The 23604-nt window shown below is 38.5% G+C and overlaps 1 protein-coding gene across 2 annotated transcripts in view; it reads right to left on the bottom strand.

The window, feature by feature from the left end:
- Positions 1–23604, bottom strand: part of UPK1B (uroplakin 1B) — a 490606-nt gene that overhangs the window by 44210 nt on the left and 422792 nt on the right. The window contains exon 2 of one of the 2 annotated variants that reach the window (XM_069069970.1): positions 1660–1710. The gene's annotated coding sequence lies outside the window, so the exon portion shown is untranslated. Of the gene's footprint in view, positions 1–1659; positions 1816–23604 lie in introns of those variants that run through there. The other variant, XM_069069969.1, reaches the window with a different exon arrangement.

The raw sequence follows: 23604 nt of genomic DNA, 5'->3' as shown, positions 1-23604 counted from the left end.
GAAATATGTGAGACTCACCCACCTAGCATGAGATCATTTTTCTGGTTCATTACTCTTTTCCCTCACCTAGTTCTGTTGTGCCAGAGAACACACAAACCACACCTTCAGTTTCTAGTTCAGGTTAGAGAGGCAAACCCAAAAAGAAAGGGTGGGAAAGAATCTTCCCTTTTCAGGCTTGATACTCAAAAAGAAATAGTGATGTTTAGATGTTTGTATAGCTGCGAGGTGTGAACCCTAAACCAAGGTGTGTCTTAGAATTCACCCATTCACTCATTTGAGCAGCTATTCTTCCAAGCAGTGGGGTTAGATCCTCATATTCAAGTAAGGTACTTGGAAACGGGAACCACCTAAGGGGGTGGGCCAGCATTTTGACTACAGAGCACAATTAGGCTCATCACTAGTCTACCTGGCACTAATAATAATAATAATAATAATAATAATAACTAGCTTTTATACAGTTCCTACTATGTGCCTGGTACTGTGCTAGTATCCCTGCTCTATATTTCATGATGAGGAAACAGTGTTATTGGGGTTGATAGGGACTCCATAGATAGCTTTTAACTAGGTGAGGTTCCAGAGCTCCTACAATTATATTAGGGTTGATTCAATCCATTTACCCTGAAAAAGTGGCTATTTGCCAAGGGGACCTAATGAATAGAAGTTGGGCAAGCAGAATAGAAAGCTGATCTTTAAAAAAAATTAAATGGCCTGTATGATCTATTTGATTTCCAAAACTTTAATTCTAAGGAGTCTACCTATGTGAATTAGGAAAAAATAATTTGTTTGGGATTTTTAAATTTGTATTTATTTACAAAGCTATTCTTAGCAGTTAGCACCATAACAAATACCTAAAAATTCATCCATTTATGTCCATAAAGTTTCATTCAACAAATATTCTTTCATATGAATTGAATATCATCTTCCATGATCTATAATATATCTGCATATCTGTACCCCTTGGCAGTTCAAGACCAAAACCACTTTTCATTTTAAAGAAGGTAATTAAGGATTATCAGAAAGGGAGAGACTTAAAAAAAATTTTTTTTTTGTCATCCTAAAGATGCTGAAAATATGCATAGGATCTATTAGGGATCATGGAAAATCAACTAATTGATAGAGTGAAAGTAAGTTTTGTAAAGAAAAAACAGTCACATACCCAATTGATAAAGTTGACTTGCTCACCAGCAGTATTTTACAAAGAATACATCTGAGACAAATTATTTATTTCATTTTGTAAAATGAAAATTATTTTTTGCATATGTGAGAAAATGGAGTTAAGGTACAACTGAGACCCATATCTCGTTTAAGCAAATCTTTGAACCCACTCAGTAGGGCACTAGGCTATCAGAATTTCTTTTGAAAGAGTTGGACCCTGAAATCAAGAGTTGAATAATGACCCTGGAGGAAGACGGCTACTTTCCCATATAGCACAGTGATGATGGTGATTGTTAAAAATAAACATCTTTTAAAAAGCAAATACTCAGTTCAAGCTAACGGGAGACAAGTCTATCCTTAACCACACAGAATAATACCCTTATAAATCCTTTAATCCATTAACTTAGCATCACTAAGAAACTGTTCATGCAAGAAGAATCCTCTCTCCTTCCCCTTTTTCACTGGAAAATAATCATTTCATAGTGAATTTAGCCCTCTACTCACCAAGAATGCCTCTTGCCCTTTTCTTGCTCGGCTATGAGCTGGTTCACCTCTGGGGTTTATCTAGCCTGTAGCAATTCTTTCAAGACCTGAGGCACAGAGGAAGAGTGGGTTGTGATTGGTAGGCTGCATCTCACATGGGCTGAACTTGTTTCTGCCTGAACTTGTTTCAAGTGAGGATGAAAGCAAAAGAAAACTTTTAACCAATAAATTTTTGACTGCAATGGAATGCTGTTATGCTGACAGTCCCAAATGCTTCCACATTGGCACATTTCTCCTTTCCTTCCTCTGGACTGCTTTCTGAAACAAGTTTTCTTAAGAACAATCATGGTTATTCTGCCTTTTTTTTCCTATTCCTGCAGCTGTTTTAGAACACAGAAAGGTGCATTTTTTTCTTTCTTTCTTTTTTTTTTTTTTTGCTTTTTGGAGAGGGGAGAGAAATTGGGGTTAAGTGACTTGCCCAAGGTCACACGGCTAGTTTTTGTGTTGTGTCTGAGGTCGGATTTGAACTCAGGTCCTCCTGACTCCAGGGCCGGCACTCTATTCACTGTGCCACCTAGCTGCCCCTGAAAGGTGCATTTTTGCAATAACTTAGGCTGAGTGCATGGGGCAGCAAGGTGGCACAGGAGACAGAGTGCTAGACCTGGAGTATGGAAGACTCATCTTCCTGAGTTCAAATTCAGCCTCAGACACTTACTAGTTGTATGATGCTGGGCAAGTCACCTTATCTTGTTTGCCTCAGTTTCCTCATCTACAAAATGAGTTGGAAAAGAAAATGGCAAACCATTCTAGTATCTTTATTAAAAAAAAACCCAAATGGAGTCACAAAGAGTCAGACATGACTGAACAACAACAGGTTGACTGCATGTTCATCCATCTTTCTTTTACTCCTCTGAATGATGACGTCTAGTTTATAATCTTTGGCTGAAATCTGCTGTGGTCAAAGGCATGAGCACCATTCAAGTCCATCTCTCTCTTAAGCAAATCCTGAGGAGAATAGGAGGGGGACTCCTCCCCCCTCACAAAAGGGGGTTATAAGAGCAGAGAGAGAATGGGGTTAATGAGCATGGGGACAACAATCTATGGTGTCTCCCAAAGGTGTCACTTGATATATATTTACTGGGAATCTATTACATGTAAGTCACTATGGGATCATTAACCTAAGACATGAGAATTCATTAGGTAGGGGACTAATGTATGACACTGATGTGTTGATATATTCACTGATATATTCATTAGTTGGTATAAAGTATGTCTTTATTTCCTACCCCATTATACTCCTTCGGATTTTTTCATTATGCTCCTGTACTGACTAGGTGCCTTCCCTTTTCCTGTTTGCTTTAGTTTCCTTTTGTGTGTTGTCTTTCTCCACTAAATTGTAAACTCCTTGAGGGCAGGGACTATATTTCCTTTTTGGAAAGGTCCAGAGACAGACAGTTGGGCATAGGTCAGAAACCAGACCTAAGAGGAGACCTGGGTATTTCTTGGGAAGCACGGCGGAGAAAGTCTAGTCATAAACACGATTATTCCCTTGGAGTCACTGATAGAAGCTGTAATAGGATCACAGATCTAATGTTGAAAGGTACTTCAGAGGCCTCCAATTCCAACTCCCTCATTTTTTTAAGCTTTTTTTTTTTTTTTTAAAGATTGTCTTGTCACCTTGCAGAGGCTGGAAGCACAACTGCTACTACTCATGGATCTACTCCCACTAATGATTGGCACAGGAGCTTTGACCTGCTCCATTTCTGACCTTGCCCAGTTCACCCTTCTACAGGCAATCTGGGGCCCCCCAACTCCTGGGGCCTTAACACACTAATGGTGTACTTAGTGTGGACACCTGATCAGTATAGTCCACTGCATCTCACTCTTCCCCATCTTGAGATCCTGTAGTCTCAGCCTCCTCAGCAGCCATAATTATAAGTATGTATCACCATACCTGGTGTCCAACCCCTAATTTTTACAGATGAAGAAATTGAGGACCAGAGAGGTGGCTTGGCCAAGGTCACAGAGGTAGTAAACATCAAAGACAAGATTTGAACCTGGGTCCTTTTCCAGTCTACCATAAGGAACATGCTCTCACCCTTTCCAGCTCAAGAAGTTTCTGGGAGTAGCAATGGTAAGTAAGGTCTCCTGATAACATGGCCCCAGAAGAGTTCCTAAGATTCAAATCCATGGTTCTAGCAATGGAAAAGCAGTGATGTAAACTCTCATTCCATTGATGGGGTGCTTGGGATCTATATCTATAACAGCAATTTGTAAAACCAATTGGCAACATCAGTCTGTCACATCAATTTGTAAAACCAATTTGTACAATTGTAACTGCAATTTGTAAAACCAGTCTGTAAAATCCCTTTCCCAGCTTCAAACTCTGCCCCTTCCCCCTGTCTGAATTCTGCCTAGGCAACAACTTGTGACTCCTTTGTCCTAGCTTAATGTCCTTATGTCTTCTCTGGTCTGGCCCAAATCTCATCTCCAAGTTAAACTATCTATGCACTGAAGTCACAAGTTCCTCTCAGTCAGCCCTAACTTTTTATCCCTATTGTAGTTGCCTCACCATGTTTCCTCCTGTCTGGCTCAAATCTCATCTCCAAGTTAAATTATCTATGCACAAGTTAGCCTTGGTTCCTTTACATCCATCCAGTCAGCCCTGACAATGGCAGCCCTACCCTTTAAAAGTAAAAGCCTGTGCTCCCTTCACTTGCAGGTCCCCTAAGGATCCTTGCCCGCTGTAAAGCGTAAAATAAACTTTTTCAACTCTGACTCCAAGTCAGGCTGAGCTGAATTCTTTCCAGACTGAAGATAAGATAAGACCTATTGGGAGCCATCCCTCTATCACCATGAGATGGCAGCTGTGGAAGAGGAATCACATGGTCTAATAATGAGAGTTTCTGACCCCTGGCCTTTTGAAGGTGTGTTATTAGTTATTAAAATGAAGATCTAAGCAGTTAGGGAATGAGCCATCATAAAGTTGACCAAAAAACCTGCAAACAAACCCACAAAAACCCACCTTGATTTTTTCATACTTACATGAGTTTTGCAGATGGTACAGGTCTGATGAAAAAGGGGGTTGCCTCTCCAGCAAGGGCTGGAGTTTTGTATGAGCTTCTGGGAAGAATAAAAGACTCATCAGAATGCTAGGGATGTGGCGAGGGGGATGTCTTTCTCTGGCAACTTCAAGTTCATTTTACTTTTGAAGAGGATTTAAACATTTATTTCTGTGAGCCTAGAGGACTGTACAGGTCCATTGGATTTGGGGGATATGAGACTCACAGAAGAAAATAACTGTTGGAACTGGCATGGAATAGTGTGAGTCTTTATGATATTTTGAATTTTCTGGGTCGTGAAATCAAGGCTGTCTTATATCTTATTTGCATTGTAACTTGGAGAGCTTACATGAGAAATAAGGAGTCTTACCTCAATATGAGACACCTAGACTTATTTTCTAAAAGTCCTGGAGAAAACTCTGGGTAGGAGCAAAGTGAAACAAAGTGATAGGATTTGGAGGCCATTACCCAGGTTGAATCTGATCTATGTGAAACCAGATGTTAAGGACGTGGGTGAAATGGGTGACGAACAACTGTAATCCTTTAGAATTTTATACTCCTTTATGCACTTTCTTGGTGGTGCTGGTGGGGGTGAGTGCAAACCTATGATTTCATTGGAAGGAACTCCCAGTGAGGAAATTCTCTCTACTGATACTGATCAGCAACTCTTCTGCTATTTACAATCTTAAAGAGTTACCTAAGAGGTTAAATGATTTGTCCAGGGTCACAGAGCCAGTAGGTTCCAGGAGAAAGAGTTCAGTCTCAGTCTGACTCTGCAGGAAGTTCTGCGGCCATTGCCAAGCTGTTCCTATGCATTTATCAGATTCTAATTTTTATTTCTACCACATCTCTAGCATTTGTTTTCTCTCTACTCGGACAGTCACCACTTTAGGTCAGATGGGGGAAGATACAAGAGAGGGCAGATTGGAGGAAAGGATATCCAGTGGGATTGCTATTTTGGGGTGGTGGGTAGGGAAAAAATGGGGACAAAATTTGTAACTCAAAATCTTGTGGAAGTGAATGAGGTAAACTAGAAGTTAATAAAGCATTTGATAAAGTAAAAAAAAGTTTAATCTATGTTATTAACATTTTTTCTCCATCACCTTCCTAAGTCTAGACCAGAAGTATCAAATACACAGCCAGTTGTGATCTGCAAAACTCCCCAGTGCAAACCAGATTAAAATGTTATTGGGAAATGTTTAGCAAAATAAATAAAAATACACCACAACATAGATAATGTCAATTTGTGGTTTTCCAAATCAATTTTTGTAGGCATGGATCCATTTCTATCTGAGTTTGATACCACTTACCTAGACGATCAACAAAATCTGATTTCTACCATTTGTTGATTTCTAAAGTATAAATGAAAGTTGACTCACCCCTGACTCCTATCTCTGTTCCTTTGCTCTGGTTGTCTCCCATGCTTAGAATATACTTTGTCCTCACCCACACCTCATAGAACCCCTCTGTTCCTTTAAAGTACAGTTCAAGCATTGCCTTGTAGATGAAGGCTTTCCTGCCAGTGCTTGCCACCTCTAGGTAACTTATATTTAGCTACCTAGCATTTCTTTTCATTAGTTTTGTACATAATGGGGACTGGCCAATGAGGGCACAGTCCTAGGAACATAAGCAGGGATCTATGTGGATGTTTCTTGTTTCCCACAATTTGTGAGGACATGTAAAAGAGGGACCCAGTTCTGCATTACAGTCTGATTACTGGGTGGTGAAGACAGGTCTTTTGATTGTCTTCTGAGGCAGAATTCAATGTGCATACAAAAGGCACTAACTGGATGACTCATCTTTCTCTCCTCTGGAGGTAATCAAGGAAAGACTTGTTGTAAGTGTCTGATGGGGTAAGGGAGTCAGGGATAGTGACAGGAGCCTACTCTCCCCTCCCAGGATGATATGCCTGAGGATGCATGGCCTTGTTGCTTCTGGCTTTGCTGTATTTATTTATTTCCTGGTACTTCGGTGAAAGAAGATTGGAGATGAAATGACATTATGAGCTTTGAAAGGTCAGAAGAGCTAACAGAATTTTCCAAAAAGCCTAGAGGATTGCCCTGAAAGATTTAGTTTAGCGGTGAACTGACCCAGTAGCCAAGACACTATGTCCTGCAACCCAGGAAGCAATTCTATCAATTGACTATGCTCCATTCAGAAGAGAATTTGGTGGCACAAATGCTTGATAAAAACTGCTTTAAATTTGGGCTCATTCTCTTCAGGATCTGAGGTGGTAGAAGGCAAGATATGCCTCCAGTTTGGGGGGACCTATTTGTAATTGCTATTTTTATATCTTTTTAGTCAATATATCTTTGCTAAAAGCTACTTAATATAAATGGGTTAAATGATATTGAGGCATTAATCACTGGCAACTGATATTCGGGTAAACTTATTAGAATGGGAACTTGGGCCAACCGACTTGGAGAAAATCCTATAATCTTTTACAGTTACTCCTAGAACCATGAGGGGGAGATATGGCTGTCCTCTGGGGAACTGATCCGCTAGTGCATGAGGGGGTTGAGGGAGTAAGTTCAGGGTATTGCTACGTATAGATTCTTATATATGTACTTCCAGTCTCCCTGCTCCTTCCTTCCCCTCCATTAGACCATAACTTCCCAAGAGTAAGGATTGTTTAATTCTTTGCATTTGTATTCCCAGTGTCTAGCACAGCACCTGGCACATGGTGTTTGATACATGTTTATTGGTCATATGGTTGGTTTAAAAATCGACAAACATTTATTAAGTTTCTGTTGTGTGTGGATCAATGTACTAGTGGAGTTACAAATACATAGTTTTTGTGTTGTTTTTTTTTTAACCCCTAAGGAACTTAAAATTCTGTAAGGGGAATAAGATATCTATGTAAATCATTATAACACACAATATTACATGGTAAATTCACTAGGGAGATGCAGGACAATGCCATGTGAGGTCTGAGTGGGATACTTATTATCAACTACTCAGGAAATCAATTTGGAATTAAACTAAGAAATCACCTACATTGCCCATACCCTGTGGCCTAGAGATCCCACTGCTAGGCATATAGGAGATCAATGGTAAAGAGAAAGATTCCACAGACATCAATATACTTATAGCAGGACTTTTGTAGTAGCAAAGAGCTAGAAACAAAGGAGAGTAGCTAAGCAAATTGTGGGACATGAATAATAGAATATTAGAACAAAAAACAAACACATAATGAACATAGAGAAACATAGGAAGACATGTATAAATAGTGGTGGAAAGTGAAATACACAGAATGAGGAAAATGATATGCATAATACTACAACAATATTAATGGAAAAATAACAAAACAGTCAAAATTGTGATATTAAAATAACCAAGCTTGGCCATGAAGAAGATATGAGGATGCACCTCCTTTCTTTCTTTGCAGAGGTGAGGGACTATAGGTCTAGAGTGAATGAATGGAAAGAATTTGTTAAACATTTATTATGTGCAAAGCACGGTGTTGAACTCTAGGAATACAAACAGAAAAATAAGATGGTTCCTGCTCTCAAGACACTCACATTCTCATGGAAAAGGTAACACATATGTAAGACCCCAGCTGCAAGGCAGATGGAAAGATCCCATGATCCTTAGGATGGAGAGGCAAAGTAGATATTAATGCAATTTCTCTAATGCCATTTCTAGTGATTAGCTTCTGAGGTCAAATCATTCGATGGTGCCAAAGACTTTGGCTGCAAAAACCTTTTCTGGGTCTACAGTAGCTGCAACTGGCGTACCCCCAAGAGCAGTTCCCAGGCTACATATCTCCAAATCTTGCTTCCAGGATGATGTTTGCGGGGACTGAGCTAGAAGGACGACTATTCCCAAGGTTCTTGTGTTCAGGGAACTGGGCTATGTTCAACAGGATCTGATGGGAAGATGGTGGTCAAAGAATGAGGGGTGTTGGTGGTTTGACTTGCCTAGCACATTCTGCCTCCTATCTCTCCCTCAGAGTACCTAGTTGCTTTAGCTAACCTGGCTTGCCTGCCCTGTGTGTGGCAGCTGATTAACAACTGATGGGGATGGCTGATCCCTTGCCAACACAAGGCAGTGTTTCCTCCAATGATGGTTATGAGGGTGGTCTAGGAGGTGCTGCCACTCCCAGGGCTCGTTGAGTGTTGGTGGCAGTTGGTCAATAGTTGTTGCTGATGGTGACAAGGAAGGTGCCCACCACCCCCACCCCCCCATCCAAAATTATTTCTCTCTTCAATCATGGCTGTGTAGGAACCTTACATATAGAGTTAAATTTTATTGATGTGCTGGTTAGTTTTGCTGGACTATCTTCTTTTATCTTTTATTCTTTGATATAAGGAATGACCCTCCAGGAGGGGGAGGGAAGATTTAATGGAGCTATTAGGTGATACAGAAACAAAACATATCAATAAAACTTAAAAAGTAAACTCTTGCAGAAAATGAAACACGATGAAATTTTAAAGTATGGCTCTTAAAACTAGAGTCATATAATTAGCAAAACTCAGTATGTTCTATGAAGTCAGGAGATGGGTAAAAAAGAAAAAGTCAGACTGGGGAAATATGGCCACTTCAAGGAAGTCTTTAAACAACAACTAAGCTTTCTAGTAAAAAAGATAATTATTTTAAACAATTCACACTTTGTATAGCAAGATAATAACAATTGGTAACTACGTGTGATAACTCTCCCAATTCTATATTGGCTAAAATGTCATTAGAAGGATTTATTTCCCCCAGAAAATCAAAAGGAAAAAAGGAACAAGGCCACACACAAAGGAAGGGCAGAGTAATTTATCTCCAAGTGGGGTCTTGTTTAATCAAAGGGAAGTCCAATTTAAAGTAACCTACATTTTTATTAACACATGACAGATAAACACTGAGTTTATTCAGCTTTGTTAAATTTAGATTAATAATAGAAATAATTCCATTCAACAAGCTTTTATTTGTGCTGCTTAGGGACCAACATCATGCTAAGTGCTAGCGACAGAAAGACCAAAAAATGAAACAGTCCTTGATCTAAGAAGGTTATATTCTATATTTCTTATACAAATAAGAAAGTGTGGTTTCCTTTCCAAAAGAATGACTGAAGGAAAGACAAACCTAACAATTTTAACATTAAATGAAAAAGAGACAAAGGGTGGATTAAAAAGCAGAGTCCAATAATGCTTAAAAACAATTTTCAATCCAAAGAAGTATAAAGAAATGCAAAGCAAAAAATTGGTCTCAAAATGCCCATGCCCCTATCAAATCAGAAAAAGTGGTAGGGGCATTGATGATTTCAGACAAGGTTGAATTTATACCAGAAAGTATTAAAGAGACAAAAAAGGACATCATATTATGCTAAAAGGCTCTATACTAAATAAGAATGACATAGTCTTACATCAAATAATTGTACAGCAAAACCCATACAGGAAAACCTCACAGGCTTATGAAAAGAAAAAAAATGATACATCTGGGTCCTGATTAGTGTGAACAATAAATCCCATGAAGCAGTTGCATTATTTGAATCTGTACTTTTTGAAGTTATAATTATATGTAGTATATGGTAATTGGTTATAGCTCAAGGAAATCCAATGGAAATTCAAATAATACAACCACTTCATAAGATTCATTATTCATACTAATCAGGATATAGCTATAATAGTGTGACATTCTCACACCCCACATTTTTTTTTAAGCAATTGGAGTTAACTAACTTGCTCAAGGTTACACAGCCAGGTGTTTCTGGGTGGGTACTAAGTATCTGAGCCCGGATTCGATCCCAGGTCATCCCAATTCTGGGGCCGGTGATCTTACTCACTGTGCTACCTGGCCACCCCTGCACCCTACATTTGATAAGTTAAATTTGTCAGAAATATATTTTTTAAAGTCATAGAGAGAAACAGAGCTTTATCTAGAGCTAATAGAAACAGAGAAAACTCAATAAAAAAGCAAAAGAATATTTTTTCAAACATTCATGGATCTTAAGTAAAAATTAATTATGTGGGGGTGGCTAAGTGGCACAGTGAATAGAGCACTGGTCCTGGAGTCAGAAGGACTTGAGTTAAAATCCAGCCTCAGACACTTAATACTTACTAGCCTTGTAACCTTGGGCAAGTCACTTAACCCCAATTGCCCTGCCTTCCCCCCTCCAAAAAAGCAAAAAAAAAAAAAAGTATGTGCCCCGGCGCAAATGTACAATGAAATATAGAAAAGGTGAGACTCTGTACACTAAATTTAGATACCATAATTCAATAATACCAAATAATAAATAATGATGCAATAAATAAAAGGTATTGGTTCATAAGAAAGCAAAAAAAAAAAGATTTGTTAAATGACTGAAAGAGGAAATTATTTTTTTTAAATATCAATTTATATACAAACATCTACCCTGACACCTCATTGTAGAGTAGCAGTGATGCTTATTTTCAACACTATGGAAAAAAGGAGTACAGGCTCTATCAGGTTTGCACATGGTCCTGGAAACAGACCAAGTCCTTTTTTCCACTGCCCAGACCAACTAAGTATGGTGGGACTGCTAGAAAGTAGGTTGGTCATTTGGTGATGAATTCTTTTGACATGGGAACCCATAAAACAAAGCCAGATATTTAAAAGAGAAGAGAATACCAAATCTGGCCTCAGACACTTAGTAGCTGGCTCTTATTATTGCTCCCCTGCCCCCCCCCCCGCAAAAAGCAACTGAAAGAATATCAATAGTGATAGGCCCATATCTATCTATCTATCTATCTATCTATCTATCTATCTATCTATCTATAGGCCCATACTTTTCCATCTCTCAAAAATTTTTACAAGAATATTCTATACATACATTGAGAGCATCTTGTCAAAGGTTTTTTTCTTTTGTTTTATTTTAGCAATCGGGGTTAAGTAACTTGCTCAAGGTTACACGGCCAGTTATTTCTGGGTGTCATGCTAAGTATCTGAGCCCAGATTTGATCCCCAGGTCATCCCGACACTGGAGCCGGTGCTCTTACTCGCTGAGCCACCTGGCTGCCCCCTTATCAAAGTTTTGAGAGAGGAACCAGCAAGCTTTTTCCAATGGTATTCCACAGCAGATCACATCCTTATAGTCACACAATTTACTGAAAGGTATAATGATTACCACTAGATACCATTGTACTTACTGTTCCTTATCTGCAAGAAACCATTTGATTCAGAAAAGCAAAATACCACCTTAAAGGTTCTCTTCTGAATAAGAGATCTCCAGGGCATTTGTCAAAATCATATATAGTTCCTTGAAAGATTTAACAAAAGAGAAAATTTTGTTTAATAATTCCTTGATTATCAATATGAAATATACAAGGTATAAAACAGAATGTGCCAGACCAAGGTGTTTGCCACTATCATGAAGTACATCCAGGGAAGAGTCTAAAGGGAAGAGGAATTCTCTGTGTCTAGCAAGGTATCCTAGATGCTCTTATTTGCAGATCACATTATGCTATCTTCATCAAGTCCTGGAACACTTAAAAGCATACAAAATGAGACTTATACTCACCTAGGAGCTTAGCCTGGCTATCTTTGTAAGAAAAACTAGATTATAAGGAATATCTATTGTCCACATTACCAGTTGGATAGAATACCTGTAGAGCTGGTACACACACACACACACACACACACACACACACACACACACACACACACTCACACACTCACACACACTCCTCCCCCCAATATTGTGTTAAAAGCAACAGCTTAACCCATGCACCCATGCAGGCTGGGCTAGTTTTTCCTTAAAAGGTATTGAGACCATTCTTGGGACCTGATTGGCTCAGGGCACTAAAGGCTCAGGCAACTGACATCATCATATTTTGGAAATGTTTTGTATAAACTATTCTAACTATACTACATTAGTAAATTAGTAAAGACTTTTTTAAAAGCTAAACATCAAATTGACATTGATACCAATTGATAATCAATAGGGAAAGCATGCCTGTGGGTTATAACATTAGAAAGACTTCTCCCCTCCTTCCCAAATTCTGGGTTATTCCTAGAACCTAGAGGGAGAGAAGTAGTAGCTGGCCTCTGAGGAACCACCCTTCTGATCCAAATAGTGGTTAGGAATATTGGGGTTAGCCACAGATCAAACACAACATAGACTATACACACACATATGTATGTGCACACACACATATACACATATATCTTACTTTCCTGGTTCTTCTTGCTTCATTCTGCATCAGTTCAAATAAGTCTAAGCTGCCCTAAATTCTTAAAAGGATTATGGATTTAGAGATGGAAGGAATTTTAGAGGCCATTTTGTTCAATCCCTTCATTTTATAGATGAGGAAACTGAAGCCCAGAGAGATTAAATGGCTTGTCCAAGGTAACATGGGAAGGAACTGATAGTGGCAGCATTTGAATTCAATTCCCTAACTCCAAAACTATAACCCTTTCTACTGTACCATTCTGCCTCCATATCCATTGTTTCTTTTCTTCTTTTTTTTTGCTTTTTGGAGGGCAGTTGGGGTTAAGTGACTTGCCCAAGGTCACATGACTAGTTTTTGTGTTAAGTGTCTTGAGGCTGGATTTGAACTCAGGTCCTCCTGACTTCAGGGCCGATGCTCTATTCACTGCACCACCTAGCTGCCCCCATATCCACTGTTTCTAACAGCACAGTAGTATTTCATTCTTCAATGGCAGCTAGGTGGCACAGTGGATACGGTACTGGGCTTGGAATCAGGAAGACTCATCTTTATGAGTTCAAATCTGGCCTCAGACACTTAGTAGCTGAGTGTTGAGTAGCTGTGTGTTCATGGGCAGATCACTTAACCCTGAGAACTAATGAAACCACAAAGTAAGGTAGTATAGAAGAAGAAAAGAGAGCCCAAGACAGAGCCTTGGGAGACATCTACAATCAACAGGTATGACCTGGATAAAGATCCATCAAAGGATACTGAAGAGTGGTGAGACAGGCAGAAGAATGAGGAGAGATTAGTTTCAAAGAAACCTTCTAAAAGTGGTGTCCAAAGGTTGAAGAGAGGTCAAGGATGAGGTCATTAGATTTGGAAATTTAAAGATAATTGGTAACTTTGAAAAGAGCAGTTCCAGTTGATGAGGTTGGATTTCAGATTGAAGAGGAGAGTTAGAATGGAAGAAGAAGAGGAACCTAAGGTTTTGTGGAAAAGGGTTGAAGATATGGGATAATAGCTAGTGGGGATGGTTAGATGAAGTGAAAGTTTCTTTTTAAGGATGGGGAAAATATGTGCATATTTGAGAGAGTAGAGATGGCTGTGGGGGCAATTTGCTAAAGAAGAGAGAGAATAGGATTCAGGATGCCTATAAAGAGGATTGCCTTGGCAAGGAGAAGGGCCACTTCCTGATGTAAGGTAGGGGTGAGCTGTGTTCAAAATGGTTTAGAGTAGAGTGGCAAAGAAGCTGACAGTAGTGATCAAGAAGCAAGTATGTCTCTGAAGGGACTACAGAGACCAGTGTATTTTTGCCTAAATTTGTTTAGTAATAGGGGAATGAGAACTGGAAAAGTCTTGACACAAGCCAATAAATCATTGAATTATGAGTAATCATGGTTGGAATAGTCAGTTAACAAACATTCATTAAGTTCATACTAAGCTCGAGGCATTGTAAACTGGGAATACAATACAAGCAGAAAGAGAGTCCTTGCCCTCAAGAAGTTCACAATCTAATGGGGGAAAGACAGCGCAAAAAAGCTGAAAAGTGAGGGGTGGGAAGAAATAGGGGAGTTAATCTCTTATCATTTAGCTTTTACAATAGGTAATAAACTTTCTTCCTAATCTTTCATGTACCAGTAAGACTGATAGTTTCAATTATCTCTGGAAAATCATATATATTGTTGTTGTTTAGTTGATTAGTCATGTCCCACTCTTTGTGACCCCATTTGCAATTTTCTTGGCAAAGATACTGGAGTGGTTTAAACTGAGGCAAACAGGGATAAGTGACTAGCCCAAGGTCACACGACTAAGTGTTTCAGGCCAAATTTTAACTCAGGTCCTCCTGACTCCAGGGCTGCTACTCTATCCTGATAAATCAATAGGAGCACTTTAATTTTATTCCTATTTTTCTCTGATCATTTATCTGCTTTCATAGAACTTAAGATCATAGACCTAGAACTTGAAGGGGCCTCAGATACCATCTAGTCTAACTCCATTTGATGAGGAAACTGAGACTAAAGGAAGTTAAGTGATCTGTCCAAGGTCATTCAGGTGTCAAGCATTAGAAGTCAGATTTGCAGCCTGGTCCTCTGAGTCTAGAGTCAGGGTTGCTTCTAATGTCCTATGCTGCCATTATCTATGTCTGCAACAAGCAGACTCCCTGGTTGCATATCTTTATTTTAAAAATTTTATTTATTTATTTTTAGTTTACAACATTCAATTCCATAATCCCTTGAGTTCCAAATTTTCTTTCCCTCCCTCTCTTCCCCCGTACCCTCCCCCCCCCACATGGTGGCATGCAATCCAATATAGGTTCTACAAATACCTTCACATTAAACATTAGTCAACTTGCTAAGAAGAGTTATAACCAATGAAATGAACAATGAGAAAGATGGTACAAAACAAAACACAAAAGACAGAGAGCAAGTAGTTTGCTTCAATCTTCATGCATAATACTATTCCATTACATCCATATACCACAACTTGTTTAGCCATTCCCCAATTGAAGGGCATTCCCTAGATTTTCAATTCTTTACCACCACAAAATGAGCTGCTATAAATAGTTTTGTACATATGGGTCCTCCTCCCACTTGTATGATCTCATTGGGATACAGCCCTAGAAGTGGTATTGTTGGGCCAAAGGGTATGCACATTTTTATAGTCCTTTAAAAGGCATAGTTCCAGATTGCTCTCCAGAATGGTTTGGATCAGTTCACAACGCCACCAACAATACATCAGTGTTCCAATTTTTCCACATCCTCTCCAGCATTTATCATTTTCCTGTTTTGTCATCTTAGCCAATCTGACTAGTGAGATGTGGTACCTCAGAGTTGTGTTGATTTGCATTTCTCTAATCAATAGTGATTTAGAGTATTTTTCATATGCTTATAGACAGCTTTAATTTCTTCCTCTGAAAACTGCCATATCCTTTGACCATCTATCAATTGGGGAATAACTTGTATCCTTATAAATTTGACTTAGATCTCTATATATTTTAGAAATAAGTCCTTTATCAGAGACACTGGTTGTAAAAATTCTTTCCCAGTTTTCTACTTCCCTCCTAATCGTGGTTACATTGGCTTTATTTGTACAAAACCTTTTCAGTTTAAGGTAATCAAAGTTATCCATTTTGCATTTCATAATGCTCTCTAACTCTTGTTTGGACATAAATTCTTCCCTACTCCATAAATCTGGCAGGTAAACTATTCCTTGCTCTCCCAGGTTGCTTACAGTATCAGTCTTTATATCTAGATCATGCACCCATTTAGACTTTATTTTGGTATATGGTGTAAGATATTAGTCTATGCTTAGTTTCTGCCACACTATTTTCCAGTTTTCCCAGCAGTTTTTATGAAATAGTGAGTTCTTATCCCAGAAGCTGGAGTCCTTGGGTTTATCAAACAGTAGATTACTATAGTCATTGACTGCTGTGTCTTGTGTACCTAATCTATTCCACTGATCCACTACTCTATTCCTCAGCCAGTACCAAGTACTTTTGATGACTGCTGCTATATAATACAGTTTAAAATCTGGTATGGCTAGGTTCCCTAGCATTTCCTTTCATTAATTCTCTTGATATTCTTGACCTTTTGTTCTTCCAGATGAATTTTGTTACTATTTTTTCTAGCTCTATAAAATAATTTTTTGGTTGATTGATTGGTATGGCACTAAATAGATAAATTAATTTGGGTAAAATTGCCATTTTTATTATATTAGCTCCACCTAGCCATGAGCAACTGATGTTTTTCCAATTATTTAGATCTGACTTTATTTGTGTGAAAAATGTTTTGTAATTATGTTCATATAGTTCCTAAGTTTGTTTGGCAGGTAGATTCCCAAATATTTTATAATGTCTACATAACTTTAAATGGAATTTCTCTATTTCTTGCTGTTGAACTTCATTAGAAATACATATCTTTATTTTTTAGGACTCATGGATCCACAAAACACTTTTTTGTTTTAAAGAATGTCACATTATGTTGAATATTTATTCATTGCTTGGTACATTCTTTTTAAGGTATAGAATGGTCTAGATAGAGCTTCTTAATCTGAAGTTCAAGACACTTCTTTTGGACATTTTGCTACCTGAATTTAAGGATAATTGGTTTCTTTTGTAATTCTATGTATTTTATTTTATGCATTTAGAACATAATTCAGAGAAGAGGTACACAACTTTTACTAGATTGTCAAAGTCACTAAAGTCCTTTTTGCTATTCTCAAACTCTGACCTTACAGGCAAACAACTTAATGGTCATGAATTAAACAAGCTTTTAAAATGCTATGAATATAATCCTTTCAAAATAAAACCCTGATACTAAAAAGTTGCTTATGTGGCTTACACAAAAGAAGCATAATATCTAACTCTACTATTTATATGGGCACATTCAAAGATTGTGTTGCCAGGGTTTTAGCTGAATGCTGAGAATCAAGTCTGCTTAAAGTTCAGAAGAGAAATTAAGTAAAAGGTTCACCTCACAGAAGTAGTATTATCAGTCATGGTTTCTGGACAGATACACAATCTCATACCAACGAAGACTTTTTGCCTTTAAATACCAGTTGGACTGGTTACAACACTGCACACAGACAGGATACCATGATCTTCAAGGGATAAAGATATTGAGGTGACACTGCCTCTCCCATGGGTGTGTACAGAGTTGGCCTTTTGCTGCAGTATTGAGAATTCGAAGGCTAAGATTGCAAGAGTTGGATGGAATAAAGGCTATGATTGCTAGGGACAGATGGAATCATGATCATCCACAGCCTGCACAACTAAAGAGGAAAACTGTACAAATACATGGAAGGCCTAGAGAAATAGGGAAAAAGCATCCTTTCATTAGGAGACAGAAGTGACTGATATATTTGACATATGTCATATATACACAAATTCATATATAGGACTGTGAAGTCTGGGGACATAATACTTTAAGGATATATGATTTCATTGGTGTGGATACTCCTCTTGGTTAAAAAATTCATCACCTGTGACTAACCTGGTGATAAGCCTCTCTGAAATAAGCTAGGCTGTTAAGCTTGTCCTGGGAACCCGTCAGAGTCATCAGGAACATAGAGTATATACACATAGACACATAGACACACAAAGTGTGGCTTAGTAGATAAAGAGCTGATCTGAGTCAAGAAGGCTTAGGTCCAAAGTCTGTCTTTGATATACACTAGTTGTGTGACACTGGAAAAGTCACTTAACTGCTCCAGGCAATTCTCTATGACTATATATGTTCTAGAATAAGTGTCAACCTGCATTAATTGAAGGAAGTTTCCTCATGGGGAATTCCCTGAGCTTATCAAATCATGAGTCTGTTCCAAAATATGAGAGAGACAGAAAGAGAGAGAGAGAGAGAGAGAGAGAGAGAGAGAGAGAGAGAGAGAGAGAGAGAGAGAGAGAGAGAGAGAGAATAAACACAGTAGGTGGCATAATGGGTTGAGTGCAGGATATGGAGTCAGGAAGATCAGAGTTCACATTTGGGCTCACACACTTATTACTTGTATGATCTTGGGCAAATCACTTACCCACTGTATACCTCAGTTTCCTCATCTGCAAAATGGGGATAATAACAGTACTTTCCTCCCACAGTTGTTGTGAGGATCAAATGAAATAATTTTTGCTAAGGGCTTTGCAAAACTTTAAGCACTACATAAACATTAGCTAGTATTATTATTACTATATGATGAATATCATTAGAGGAAGAGTGGCATAGGGGGCAGAAGGCCAGTCTCAGAGCCAGGAAGATCTGGGTTCAAGTCCTACTTTTAGCACATAGTAGCTATGTAATCCTAGGAAAGTCACTTCATGTATGTCTCAGGGCTCCAGACAACACTCTAAGACCTAAGTTCTAGATTAGCTGAAGATCTGCATCATTGGAGTTTCCATACTGGGAGTTCCCTACATCAATAAAATAGGTCCACACCAAAAAATTTCATGTGTACTATATGTTAGGAGACATGTGTGTGTACATGTACATGCAAATACCTTTTCTTAGCCTCTCTGGGATATATGTTTATGTGTGTGTGTTTATATGTACCTATATGTATTACATAGTTTATATGTGCTCCTCTTGGCTAAAGAGGATGTTTACATATATGTATATATGTTCACAGTACATATGTGTATATATGCATACGCATTTATGTGTTATATATATATATATACACACACACAAATTATTATATGTCTTTCAGAGGTAAATAACAATAACTAAAGGTTGAATGGATCTTTGATCTCAGTGAGGTGAGTGTGCCCTCCAGTGGTTAAAATTGCAACTCAGTCATGCCTTTTCAACTTTGGGGCAGGTAGGTAGCAGTGGATGGAGCACCAGGCCTAGAGTCAGGAGGACTGAATTTCAAATGCAGCCTCAGTCATAGCTGTGTGACCCTGGGCAAATCACTTTAATCCCATTTTCTTGGTTTCCTCATCTACCAAAAGATAATAATAGCACACCTATCTCTCCTGGAGTTGTGAGGATCAAATGAGATAATAATTGTAAAGTACTTGATACAGTGCCTGGAGCATAGAAAGCACTATATAAATATTATTTTCATGCTATGTGATTCTTGTTCAAATTCTCCAATAAATCCACTTCACCACCACCAGGTGACCTTGGTTTTTTCTGGCTGTGACTATAGGACACAAACTCTGGCCAGTTCTGCCAACGTGGAAAGGCTTTAAGTACTGCTCCATTCTAGGGGCAGATGTGTCCCTTGATTGAGGAGTGGCTTAGCTCTTTACCAGTAGGGTGTGGTCACTGTAATGGCAAGCACAGAAGTAGTTCACACCTTGTTTCAGTTCAAGTTTCTTTTGAGCCTTGTATCAAGTCCATTAAGAAACAGAACATGTGAACCCCACAAATTGTGAACCCTAGAACTCATGAACTCCTGCAACAGGACGTGGAGGAGCTAATGACCATATATAAGGAGAGGTCTTGGCTAGAGACAGCAGAACTGAAAAGAGGACTCTTGTGGTGTCAGAGTCAAGAGAAAACTTGTGGTATCCCAGCACTCTGTTTGTCTGCTCTGTGTTGATGTTTGTTTGTGATACTTTGTACAGAAGCCCTGGGACCTTACTGGAAGCCCTGAAAGAGGATTTTCTGGTTGTATGTTTACAGAAGTCCTGGAGGAGGGTTTTGGAGGTCCTGGGACTTTACTGATGATTTGTGCTGACCTCTTGGACCTTGTTTGTGGGTCTGTGTTAATTGGTATGTTGCCGATTTGTGTTGAGTTCTCAGACCTCGTTGGTGGGTCTGAGTTGATTTCACAGACAGATAGTGAATTGATAATGGTGCCAGCAATGTGCATGAATATTATTGTGGCTCTGTTAAGCTTTATCTTCCAAGAAACAGGAACTCTGAAGGACTTGAGGTGGACTGACACTGTGAACTTCAATATGGAACAGGTACTGGTTGAAAAACTGGACAAGGAAATAGGAGCTGCCTGTCTTTGTATCTAGGTGACAGTTGGAGCTGGAACCATAGAAGACAAACCATGGAGGCTGAGAGCCAGCCTCAAGTCAAGTTGAAAGATTTTACTTGGATACTGTGTACTGACTGAGATTATGATTTACTGTGACCTAGGGGTGGAGAACTTTACTTTTGTACTTTGTGACTGAATTAAGGATTTTGTGATTGACTAAGTGAATGTACTTTGTTTAAAACTATGTGACCACTTTGGTGAAAACTATGTGGTCATTTTAGTCATAAGTTGTTGAGTTATGACATGTTGAATGCCATATATTGATTTTCTGTGATAAGTTGTAACATTGTGAATGCTGTACCTTGATTTCCTGTGAATGTTTTGCTCTGATTTCTTATTCAACAAATAGAGTTTGCTATACTAAGTAATCAGAACCTTGAAAGCTGTTCAGAGCAGCAGTTTTCTGGAAAGCTGCTTTTGTGCGTGGCTTTACAGTCATGTGGTGATGGCTTTCTAGGCTGGGGCAATTCATGAACAAAGAGGTATGCCCTGAAAAGTTTGTGCTAATGAGTACTGGATATCCTCAGATAATGGTATAACCAGATAATTTATTCTACAAAGACATCCTTTACAGATTAAATATGAAAACTGAGGATCCATTTAGGCAGAATAACTGCCAGTATTCAGCTACCCAAACTCATTTTCCAGATGGAGAAAATGTGTTGATAAAAAAAAAAGTCAATTTGACTCTGAGACTGATGATAGTTGAGAATGAGGAAAAGTTCTTTATTTGTAGGTTTTATCTTTGATTCCTTTCTTTGATTATGTCCTGAATCTGAGAATAAAAAAGAAAATAAAACAAGTTCCTTTTTTTTTTCTACTTGTAATTACTATATAACATACTATTAACCACTGGATTATGGCTGTTGAAATGATTATTTTTGTCCACAGGTGTATCTATCCCCTAAAAAGTTAGAAGTAGAACATGAAAAGATAAATAATATAATTGAGGGCTCTCTTTCACACAAGTCTTCTGAGATAGTGTGGTACAGTACTGTGGCGAGAGGGAGTCCTGGAGGAGGGTCTGGAGTCAAATCCTGACTTTTGCTCATTATTAATTATATGACCTTGAACAAGTTACTTAACCCTTCTGGGTCTCAGTTTACATAACTGTCTCTGAAGAGCTACAGCTTTTCTTTGAAGGATCCATTCTAGCACCAGTTCCAGTAGCAGATCCAAGATCTCTACATCATCTTTGGGATTGCTGCATCATCTTTGATAACCATAGGCTGAAAAAGCTCATTCTGATCTTAAGAATCACTGCTGCCATTTTGGTATGTTCTTGTGTACTGAATATGAGTAAAAGGTTGGTTGTATCATCGAAACTGAACCTGGATCATGTGATTCAGGATGGCGTAGACGGCTGATTCCATGGTTCCTACTGCAGAGGTTGATCCTCATCACTATGCAGAAGTATAAAGCAATCCAGGGCCCATAAATTTCTGACTTCCATACAGATACACACACACATATGCATGTACGCTTCTTACTTTAAGGAAAATATTTCCAGGCTGTCCTTAACTGCCTCTCTCACTTTTACCTCAAAACATCTCTGTCTTCACTAATCCCATCTTTCCTCCTATCTCTGCTTTTTTTCCCTGAACCTTTCCTTCTGTGCATTAGAATTTCTTGAGTCTTTCTCCTCCTCCTGGTTTTCATGATTTTATATTGTTCTCCATTTCAGTTTTTTCTTTAACGGCTCTAAGTCCTATTCCCATGCTCTAAATACAGATATAACCCAAAACTCAGTGGGCACTTAGCACAATGGATAGAGTGCTAGGCCTTAAGTTAGGAATGAAGTCAAAGATAATGAATATAATTGAGGGTTCTCTTTCACGCAAGTATTTTGTTTACCTTATTGAGAAGTCCCAGCTCTTCTGAGAGAGTGTGGAATAGCATGTTGGGTCTGGAGTCAAATCCTGGCTTTTGCTAGTTATTAATGATGTGAGATTTTTCTCTCTTTTTTTTTTGCTTTTTTTTTGAGCGACTTGCCCAAGGTCACACGACTAGTTTTTGTGTTAAGTGTCTGAGGCCGGGTTTGAATTCAGGTCCTCCTGACTCCAGGGCCAGTACTCTATTCACTGAACCACCTAGCTGCGCCTATGTGAGTTTTCTCAAGTTCAAATTTGGCCTCAGATATTTACTAGTTGTGTGGCCCTGGGCAAGGCATTTAACCTTGTTTGCCTCAGTTTCCTCATCTGTAAAATGAGTTGGAGAAGGAAATGGTAAATCACTCTAGTATCTTTGTCAAGAAAAATCCAAATGGGGTCATGGAGAGTTTGAAATGACTGAACAACAAAGCTGAATACTTTCTCTACACTCCTTTCCAAGGAGTTCTACCTCAAGTTTGATCTCTTTCAAGAGATACAGTTACTAATTTCATGAATTTTTACATGGATATTTTGCTATTACCTCAAATTAAAAATATCTAAGACTGAATTAATTATCTTTTCCACAGAAAGACTACCATCTATCCAAAGAATTATTTAGTAAAATCTTTTCATTTTATAGCTAAGGAAACTCAAGCTCAAAAAAAGTTAACTGATGCGCTCAAAGTTACAGAACTAAACAGTGATAGAACTGAGCCTAGAGCTTAGATCAGGGTAAAGAACTTGGGGCCTTGAGGCCACAAATTCTTTTATTAAGATGGGATTGATTCTGTGAAGTTTGGATTCAGTCAAAGGGCCATGCTTAAGGACCTAGAAGGTGAAGTGTGGGCCTTGAGGCCAAAGGTTCCCCAACCCTGATAGGTTACCTGACTCCTAATCCATTATTCTTTCCACTGTACTACATTGAAGCTAGGTTAGTGCTTTGTTTGGAGATAGCAAATAAACTTGCTTCATATAGTCTTTCTAATTTTTTCATTTTACTTGATATTGCCTCTTTAAGTCTTCTTAGTTCTATCACTCCATCTGAATACATTTACCCTCAATTAAAAAACTCTCTCCATTTCATTAATGAAATTTTCCCCTTCTCTTCTCTACTTATAATACTCAATTCTAAGGTCCTTGGTTGATGTGAAACTGGCTCTAAAACTAAAGTACTATTTTCCTTTTGGTCTAGTTCATACCTGGAAAAGCATAAAATGCAAAGGGTCTTCAGGCTGTTCATATATTAAGTTTTCAGTGATCCGCTAAGAGAGAGAGAGAGCATAAAAGCTTGATGTTAGAGTTCTGAGCTAAGCTCACATAGTCAAGGGTACATTTGGTTACTTCACACTTATACTAAACCATAAGCATCCAAAGATTTTTAAAAATGAATATGCTTCCCCTAAGTAAATACATATACTTCCTAATTTCTGAGGTGAGGGAGAAAAAATTTCCTAA

Source organism: Petaurus breviceps, unplaced genomic scaffold (genome assembly GCF_028583685.1).
Source record: "Petaurus breviceps papuanus isolate PSGF00001 unplaced genomic scaffold, PetGlider_PUasm1.0 90792, whole genome shotgun sequence".
NCBI classification, from domain to species: Eukaryota; Metazoa; Chordata; class Mammalia; order Diprotodontia; family Petauridae; genus Petaurus; species Petaurus breviceps.
Note: the sequence above shows the minus strand (reverse complement) of the source record. Positions and strands in the feature narration are given on the sequence as shown.